The 9,690-nt window shown below is 42.8% G+C and overlaps 1 long non-coding RNA gene across 1 annotated transcript; it reads left to right on the plus strand.

The window, feature by feature from the left end:
• The first annotated feature begins 4,629 nt into the window (after nucleotides 1–4,629).
• On the plus strand, nucleotides 4,630–9,435 carry LOC121062251. Its single transcript, XR_005815495.1, has 4 exons — nucleotides 4,630–4,931; nucleotides 5,142–5,256; nucleotides 6,102–6,249; nucleotides 9,145–9,435. It is a non-coding gene; the product is annotated as an uncharacterized LOC121062251 (long non-coding RNA).
• Nucleotides 9,436–9,690: the final 255 nt, after the last annotated feature.

The following is a 9,690-nucleotide window of genomic DNA, read 5'->3' on the forward strand; positions in this document are numbered from 1 at the left end:
AACTAGCTCCTAGAATTTTTTTTAAGAAACAGAAGAGGAAAACTGCTTAACATGCCAAGCGTAGAGGATTGGTTTAAACCAGAAAGCAATGAATGATTACAGAAACTAGAAAGGGCTATTTTGGTTTATTGTCATTTTTAACCACAAATAAGGGTCACAATAATAGAGACAATTTTCAAAAGAAAATAATCTTAATAGAGTTGAAAAAAAAATACATACCAGTGAATTCTGATAGAGGGGGCCTGGCACATATCAGTGATGCCTTGCTGCTCTCGAAGAGGAGCCTACATGGTGGTGATGCTGCAAATTGGGCACCAGTTGGGTGATGTTCCCACGCATGCAATGCCAGCCCTCCTTCATTATCCTTCTGCAGGGTGGGTGTGGAGTGTGTCTCAGGCATGAACACACACATGTTTAGAGAGAATGCCTACCTGCCAGCACCCCTAGCACTATGTTCATCCTCACAACCCATCACAGGCTGCACAAGTTTTCTGATGGTGGGGAGAAATCCTGTCAACAGAACAGAGTGATCAGGACCTCATGAATCCGTCTTGATACCATCCTTATACATGTCAGGACTTCTGTGAAGGAAAACCACGTTTGGGAATACATGTGCTTCTGCTGTTCAGTGGCGAAGTACATGATTTCTCAGCCTGTGTAGCACAAGCCTCATTTCTCTGGATGGGTCTGCTCAAGTCCCCATGTGCTTGCCTCTCCCAGCACTCATCCTTTTCCCTAGGCTACTTTCAAAAGCCTCTTAAAAGGATCCCTGTCACGTTTGCTCCTCCCTCATAGTCTTTGGCATAACGTTACGCTGGGCTGTGCAATCTCACAAATCCACAAGCAGTTTCTCTTCCTCATACATCACGCCACCCATGTACTTTCCTACTGTAAGTACTGCATCTGGGGTCCTTCTTCTATAGGATGGCAGGACTAGAGGTGGGGGAATTGGTAAAGATAAGGCCCCAGGAAAGTCTTGAAGGACAAGAGGTAACAGATGACTCTGATGGGATAAATTTATTAATTCCTTCAGGAACATTACAAAACTGTAGGTTTTGGCCTACACCAAGAGACAAGCAATAAATAGGCCTTAAGGCAACATACAGATTACAAGCCATAGTGCAAAGTAGCAACAACAAGGTAACGCCAGAAGAGGCCAATGCCATTCCCTTAGGAACCTAGGAAATAAATGTTTTCTAGGTCAATAAACCCCACCAACTCTCCTGGAGGATTCTAGGAAATAAAATGAAATGTTTCCAGGGCTGAGAGAAGCTGTGCATTGTCTTCTACAACAGAACAATTCAATAATGTGAACTTAAGTGAGTAGTGTCAATTTGTCCACAATAGGTCAGATAAAATCAAACAGGGGCTCCTCACCTTTACCCAAGAACAAAAACTAACAACAACAACAACAAAATCAAATAGAAGTCTTTTAGCACTTGTTTAAGTCCAAAGGAATCAGAAGAAATTTCCAGCCTTTTCCAGTTTGCAGATCCCTCTACAAGTTTCCCATGGCTTTGTATACCAATGTAAGATACTTGACAATAGCACTATTTATCTTAGTTATTTTTTAAAGTCATACAGACTTTGAAATATGACATATGGACCATGGACATCCACCATTGACAGGTTTCACCAATGTCCAAGTCCAGAAAAAATTAAACAGAGGAACCTCTAGACAAGGATTCTCTTCCAATTTCTTCTAACAGATGTGGACGTCAGAAAATTTCCCTTTCCCAGGGTCCTAAGCAGTGCTGAAACAAGGCTCAGTGGACTGACGTGATGCTGGGCAAGGTTCACCTTATGTGGTGATATGTTGTCAACTAGTTGCCTTTTCCCTAGTTTCCAGAGGTGACAGTACCACAACAGAAAAAAGCCCTGTGCCCAGGAAGGGCTGGTTCAGTTATTCATCCTATAGTGAATGTCCATGTGCTTCTTTGTAGTCTTCTTGCCCACTGGTGAGCCACTGATGCTAGTCAGCACCCCTAGGTTTCTATACTGTGACACTTGATCAAGTGGCTAAACCCTAAGTGTGCAAAAACCTATAGGGGTTGGGATGCTTTTGGATGCCTTGAGGTGAGTTAGTTGTCTGGAAACTCAGGTGCCAATGGTTGCCCTACTACCTGTAATAGCAGATATAAAGCCCTGCCTTCCCAAAGTTTCCTCTCTGAGGGAGTAAGTTGGCTCATGCCAGATGAGCTAAGTTTGCAGACAACATGTAAAACAATCAGCAAAGACAGCCTAAAGCAGGAGTTTGACGCAAGCAGAGGTGTGTTATAATTGAAGGTGTTGACTAAAACTGTGACCTCCTGCAAGCACAGCTCTGCATGCCAGCAGTAGCAAAGGAACATTTCCCAAGCACTGAGAGGTCTGTTTCACAGTCAAATATCCAAGCAGTTCTTGTCACCATTTCTGAGTGCACTTCTGTGGGTCCCTGGATAGAAAAGCATCTGGTGTTTTTTATCCTTTTCAGAAAGAAATAAATTGTTTCATTTCTCTTCAGGAGATCTGCCACTGTAAATGGGATATTACCATGTTACTCCTGACCTGTAGACACAGCACAGAAGAAAAGAGTGTTTTTCTTGGTCATTCCCAGAACAGACATGTCACTTCAGGAAGGATGGGTTTTCCAAGCAGGAGTAGTTCATGAACAGTGGAGTTGCTTTTGTGTATTAATTAGTGATCCACCTTCTTTCTCACTTAATTGTACTATTTGCTATAATGCAATATATATATAATTACATATATATATATACTATATATAATTCACAGATTATTTTTCCCAGCAGCATTAGAGAATGAATTTAAAGCACTAAAATTTCTCTTCAAAGAAAATACATTCAGATGAGGTGATACATGTTATTAAAAAGTTTGAATCAAAAAAGAATGACTTGCTCTAACAGCCCCACATACTTCTTGTGCTGGGGGCCCCAGGCCTGGACGCAGCACTCCAGGTGGGACCTCACAAGGGCAAAACAGAGTGGCACAATCCCCTCCCTCCCCTGCTGCCCGCCCCTCTGTTGATGCAGCTCAGGATGCAGCTGGTCTTCTGGGCTGCAAACACACATAGCTGGCTCATATCAAGTTTTTCGTCCACCAGAACCCCCAGGTCCTTCTTCGCAGGGCTGCTCTCAATGGGTTCTTCTCCCAGTCTGTGCTCATGTTTGGGATTACCCCAACACAGGTGCAGCACCTTGCACTTGGACTTGTTAAACCTCATTATGTTCATGTGGGCCCACTTCTCCAGCCTGTCCAGGTCCCTTTGGATGGTATCTCTTCCTTAAATACTTGTTCTAAATCCCTTTCTGTTCTCACTCTGATGAGTATGAGCAATAAGTGCTCTAGCTTGCCCTTTACAGACTTACAGGTGTTTTTTTGATGTTGAATAATGAACATGTCCTAGGAATAAGTCTGCTTCTGTGTACTTTAGTTGAGCAAATTTCCACTAAATCAGCTCAGTTGACAATTGCAGAAGGATAAGTCTAATTTTGTGACACTCAAATCAATTTTTTTGTTTTAATCACCAGCTCTTATGAATTAATACTTTTTAAAGTATTTCTCTGCTAGAGAGATCATAATTTGTTTATTTTAAAATGCTTGCTTATATCAAAACACAAATTAACCCAGAATTTTTAACACAGCAGCCATTACCCCTACAAGCCCCATCAAAATACCTTAAAAAGAAATGCATAAGTACAACAGTGATGATAATAGTATCAACAGTTCAGTGACATAATATTTCCTTGTGAGAAGGAATACAAACCTAGTGATAGAGTTGTTTATTCCTTGAAAGTAGGATTGTCCAAAACCTGTCGGCCTGAATGCATCAATGAAAACAAATACTAATGCAGGAATGGTGGTCTCCTTCTCAAGCTATTTTTAGAGTGGGGATAACAAGTTTAGGCCAACCAAGCTACCTACACCTGGACCAAGAAAACAGAAAGTCTTAGATTCTGGATTTTGATGTTTTTAAATCCTCCAGATTAGTGATTTCCAGTCTCTCCCAAGCTATGGAACAAGGCCAACACTCAAAACTTCTCAGAGAGCTTGAAGATAGTCACAGGGACCTGTTGAATCTGAAAACAGAACTTTTTAGCATGATTTCAAATGCCAGTTGTAGACCATTTTATATGATCTCCTGCCTGTCACCCCACAGCCATCACTCTGAACTCTTGTAAAAAAACCTCTGTGTTTTGTCAAGCTAGCCAAGACACTATCCATCTCCATAAGGGTTCACAAATTAACAAAGCATGACGCTAAGCAATACAAAGGCATTCTCATGGATGTATGAAAGGGTCATATATGCTGGCTGAGGCTGAATTCTTGATAAGCTCAGGTAACATTTTCTGAAAAATGCTCTTACTCTTGTTATCCACACACATCTGGGTCTCTGGGACTCAACTCAGTGAGATATAACAGAACATTTCATTCATTTAAAAAATGAGTTTAATAAAAAAAAAAAAAAAAAGAAAGTATGGATCTATATTTGCCCCAGTAAGTGCCTCAGAAGAAAGATGGGCAAGTTTAAAAGCAACAAAGAGAAACTGAGCTTGCAGGATTTCCTTGTTAGTCATGCATCTGTTTCAATGAATCCCATGATGATTCCAGGTGTTTGGCTGAGTTGTTTGCCTGGCCATGTGGATGCCTACCACATGTCAAGTGACCTGGTAGTGTTTATTTAAAGAATCCTGTCTGCAGAGAAATGGCTGCATCTCCTCATGCCCTGTTGTTACAGACAGCTCTTTATTGCCCGTGACTCATGACATGATTGGCTAATTGCACTAACACAGCCAGTGCATTGTGCAGTCTCATCTCAACACTCTTTTGTTCCATGCTAGCTGACAGGGCTGTTGGCCCGTCTCTTGGGTGGTCAGCGTCACAAACAAATACCTTGCTTTTTTGCCACAAACTCTGCAGTTGAATTGCTAAATGTAAGTGCTGAAATCCTGGTTCCCTGCAAGTCAGTGGGGGCTTTGTTACTGACTTCAGGGGGGTCAGGTGTCTGTGCACTGCTTGATTTTTGATCCCTATCAGGCAATAGTAGATTTATAAATGCTGCTACTCACCAGCTGCCATTTTCTGGAAATATCAGTATTTGTATTTACGACTGTTATCTTAAAATTAATTTTTCTATTTTGGAGTTTTCAGAGCATTTGAGAGCACAGGAATGGATTTCTACCAGCAGCAGAACATCTGGGGGGCTCAGGGAAGTAAACGCAACTGGATAGAAAAGGAACAGACTTAATTTATTAACAGGTAATATGCTTTATCTTTCTCTACCTGGTGGCCTGTAACAGATGCCCTGCAGTCACAGACAGTCCCTGGAGTCCCTGGAGTTCCCAAAAATTGCTTCTCCACTGCTTCTGGGGCCTTCTATTCCAGTGACAGTAGTGATACTCTTCAATACGGGTGGACAAGCAGAGCACTAAAGAGAATTTTTAGGCTTCTGCTGTGGTTCAACCCAGCAGGCAGCTTAGCACCACACAGATGCTCGCTCACTCTTCTCTTCCCCCTGGTGGGATGCAGGAAAGAAATGGAGAAAAAAAAAAAAAAAAAGAGAGAGAGAGCAAAACCTCATGGGTTGAATTAAAACAGTTTAATAGGACAGAAAATTAAGGGATAATAATAATCATCATCATCATCATATACAAAGCAAGTTATGTACAATGCTGACTGATGTCCAACCAGTCCCTGAGCCTTGCTGCCCCCCACCCCAGTTGATTTTTCATCATGACACTATGTGGTATGGGACAACCCTTTGGACAGTTTGGGCCAGCTGTCCTGGCTGTGTCCCCTCCCAGCTCCTGGTGCACCCCCAGCCTCCTTGCTGGCTGTGCAGCACAGGGAGATGAAACGTCCTGGGCTCTGCACAAGCGCTGCTCTGCAAGAGCTAAAACATCAGCATGTTATCACCACTATACTCATCCTAAATCCAAAGCACAGCACCATATCAGCTACTAGGAAGAAAATTAACTCCATCACAGACAAAATCAGGACAGTTCCTTTTTAATAAATTATTATACGTCCATATTAAAAGCGAGATGTTACTTTCAAATCAAGCATATGCTTTTTGTATAAAGCTGCTGCCTTGTCATCTCCAGCCCCACACTAAGCAGGAGATGTGCTAGACCACATATGTGTTTGTCCAGCCTCTTCTCAAAGGAGCTCTCCCAGCATCCAGGGACAGCCTGTTTCAATGCTTCACTGCAGAGCCAGATAGCATTTTCTGATGAATTACGAAAATTATGGGTAAGTGTAAACCACCTTGGTAATCTGTTGTTTTTCTCCTTACATATCTTAGAAAATAAGCAAAGGGAAAATAATTACTCTTGGTCCTTTATTATCAGTTGAGCAGAGTCTTTTGCAAAGGATTCAGATGACACCCACACATCTTTCAAATGTAGGAAAGTCAAAAATATTGCTCAATTTAGCTTCGCGTCTTTTTTACCTTGTTTTAAATGGGGGTAGCTCTCTGCCAAAGCTTTTTTGAATACTATAAAAATAGACTTATTAGAGACAGGGAAATAAAATATTTAACATTTTTTTCTCTTTACTAACAAATTGGAACAAGAATGAAAAAGTGAGCATTTCACAGACTTAAATTCTCAAAACTCAGACAGAAATAAACCTCCTTGAGAACATCGCAGAAAACTTCAAAAAGATTCCACTTGGAATGTCAAAGTCTTTGTCACAACCTACCAGGGAGTCGCAGTGCACATTTTGATTTTGTGCTTCTGAAGAATACCTGTTTAAGTTTTAATCAAGGGACTAAATCCCTCTAAAGAGCATAGGCAATCTGTGAATTAGTGTGACGCAGCACACCAGGAAGGCTGGGGTCTGACGTCGGTAGAGAGGAGTAAAAGGAGATTGATGTCAGCTGCCGCCCCCTAAAGGCTTACTTCTTACAGCTTGGCTTACTCACCTGGCTTTTCTCCACTGATGACTGTTCAGGGAGACTGCATGGTATCTCCTGTACAGCTGCTGAACTCCAGTAGTGACTGGTAGTGGTGAGGTATGTCCCTGCTCTCATATCTTTCTTCTCTAGGAAGTAGGTAGGAGTGCTACTGGACAATGCTGTCCTGCTGTTTCATACAGCTGTTTCAGACCCTTGCAAGGAGGCATGGCCAGAGAGGTAGAGCTTTCCTGCCCAGACCTCCCTAGTCCAAAGACTGATTCAGATAGGAAGAGATTTAAAATGACTGCAGTGAGTGTTGAATCACAGGCAGGTGTAACTAAACCCTAGAAATATGTATATTCTTTCTCTACAAAACCATCAATGAATAATACAATTCAATTTCTCTTATACAGCACTTTTCATATGGAATTTCTTTATGTGTTTTCCCAATATGCAAAATGTCTATTCTATTCTGTAGTTCAAAGCCACCTTCATCCGCAATATTTGAATACCTTCCAGAACATGACTGAGTAATATCTGGCATTTGTATTTCCTCCTATTTCAGAAAGAGAATTATGTGAGTAATTAAGTGCTTTTATTAAGGTACTTTTTATTAGTGTTGTATGTAGTGTTTAATGTTGTCACTCTTGAGTAGAGGTGAAAGTTACTATGTAAGTACACAAGGGAAGGAAGGGTGAAGAAGACAGACCTTACTCTTGCCATGGAATAGGATAAGGATGTGGTGGTTTTACTTGGGTGGGCAGCCGAGTTCCACCATGGCTGCTCTCTCACTCCCCCTTCTCACAGTAGAAGGGGGAGAAAATACGATGCAAAGGGCTCAAGGGTTGAGATAAGGACAGGGAGATCACTCAACAATTGTCGTGTAAGAGATAGTAAGATTTATTGCCTATTACTAACAAGTTAGAGAAGTGAGAAACAAATGAAAGAAACCAAGAACACCTTCCCCCCTAACCACCTTCTTCCACCTCCTCCCCCCGAGCAGACGGCGCAGGGGAACAGGGGAATGGGGGTTGTGGTCAGTCTATAGCACTTCATCTCCACCGCTCCTTCTCAGTCACTCTTGTCCCCTGTGGTGTGGGGTCCCTCCCACGGGATGCCGTCCTTCCCGAACTGAGCCTGCAGGTGCTGCCCACAGGCAGCAGCTCTTCAAGAACTGCTCCCACATGGCTCCGTACCACGGGGTCCATCCCCCAGGAACAAACTGCTAAAGCATGGGTCCCCCACGGGTGGGCGGCAGCTCCCCCAGACCCCCTGCTCCTGCGTGGGCTCCTCTCCACGGGCTGCAGCTCCGGCCCGGGGCCTGCTCCTGCGGGGGCTCTCCATGGGCCGCAGCCTCCTCCAGGCCACATCCACCTGCTCCAGCGGGGGCTCCTCCACGGGGGGGCTGCAGCGTGGAGATCTGCTCCATGTGGGACCCATGGGCTGCAGGGGGACAGCCTGCTCCACCAGGGGCCTCTCCACAGGCCTCAGGGGAACTGCTGCTGCGTGCCTGGAGCACCTCCTGCCCTCCTGCTGGACTGCCCTTGGCGGCTGTGGGGCTGGTTCTCACTCCTCTCGCTCCCAGCTGCTGTGTAGCAGGAGTTGTTTTTTTTCCCTGTCTTAAATATGCTTTCACAGAGGTGCAAACAACATCACTTACTGACTTGGCTCTGGTCAGTAGCAGGGCAACAAATAACATGGGGAAGCTTCTAGATTCTTCTCACAGAAGCCACCCCTATGGCCCCCTGCTACCAAAACCTTGCCACATAAACCCACTACAAAGGACTGTGATGGTCCTATGTCCTGAGGAATTCATTTCAGTGTTAGGTAGGACCAGAATAACTCTCTCTTCCACAGAGGTCATCTTCAGCTCATTGGTAAATAAGCACACTAGAAACTGAGTTAGTAACATAACCAGGTATTTAAAAAGCCTAAAAACATACTGGAAATGGTACAAGACAAAAGTCTTTAAGCACTGTGATGGTGACCTAGAACATGCCAACATCTCCCAGCTATGCAATTGCCAGTTCTAGGAAACTCAGAAAGGATGGATTAGGGAGAGACATTTCATCTAGATTTGTTTTAAATCTAGAGAACTTCCGTTCTTTCAAAATGCTTCATTTTATAAGAATCTCTTGAAACATGCATGAAGACAAATGCACAGGCATTTTGCTATTATTGTATCACAAAATGTATGTGACAATGTAAATCCTGTACTTCAAGGCTCAAAATCCTTTCAACACCTGCAGTGTTGTTGAAGCACCTCTCCTCTGAAGATCTCACAGTGGCCTCTACATGATGCCCACTGTGAGGTGGTTACAACAAATATGAAATAGTGCTGGTCTGGAAATTATGATCTAGCTCGGGCTGAGGGCAAGGGATGGATCATACAAAGTTAAGCTGGACATCAGCCTTTCTTAATGGTTGGCTTATAGAATAACCTAGCAGCCCTACACTATTCCTGTCAATACAAGGAATATAGCAACAAAATGGAAAGGAATTAATCAAATCTTTTTCTTTTTTTTTTTTTTTTTTTTCTACACAGGTCTAAACAGCCAAGGGGTGAACTCTTTGTTTAACCCTCTTTCTACTACAAAAGCAATTAAAAATAAAACAAACAAAACTTTAACAAAAGAGTTAAAACAGTCTGTCAGCTACTGTTTTAGAGTCGTTTAACATTTGTGATAAAATTGTAGGGTTTTTTTTGGCGTTTAACAAAAAAGACATTGCTACCTTCTATCCCCTCTTCAGAAATCAAGTCTTCATTCTATTCTAATCAAGCAGAGCTTTCAGTA

The sequence above is a fragment of the Cygnus olor genome, chromosome Z (genome assembly GCF_009769625.2).
Source record: "Cygnus olor isolate bCygOlo1 chromosome Z, bCygOlo1.pri.v2, whole genome shotgun sequence".
NCBI lineage: Eukaryota > Metazoa > Chordata > Aves > Anseriformes > Anatidae > Cygnus > Cygnus olor.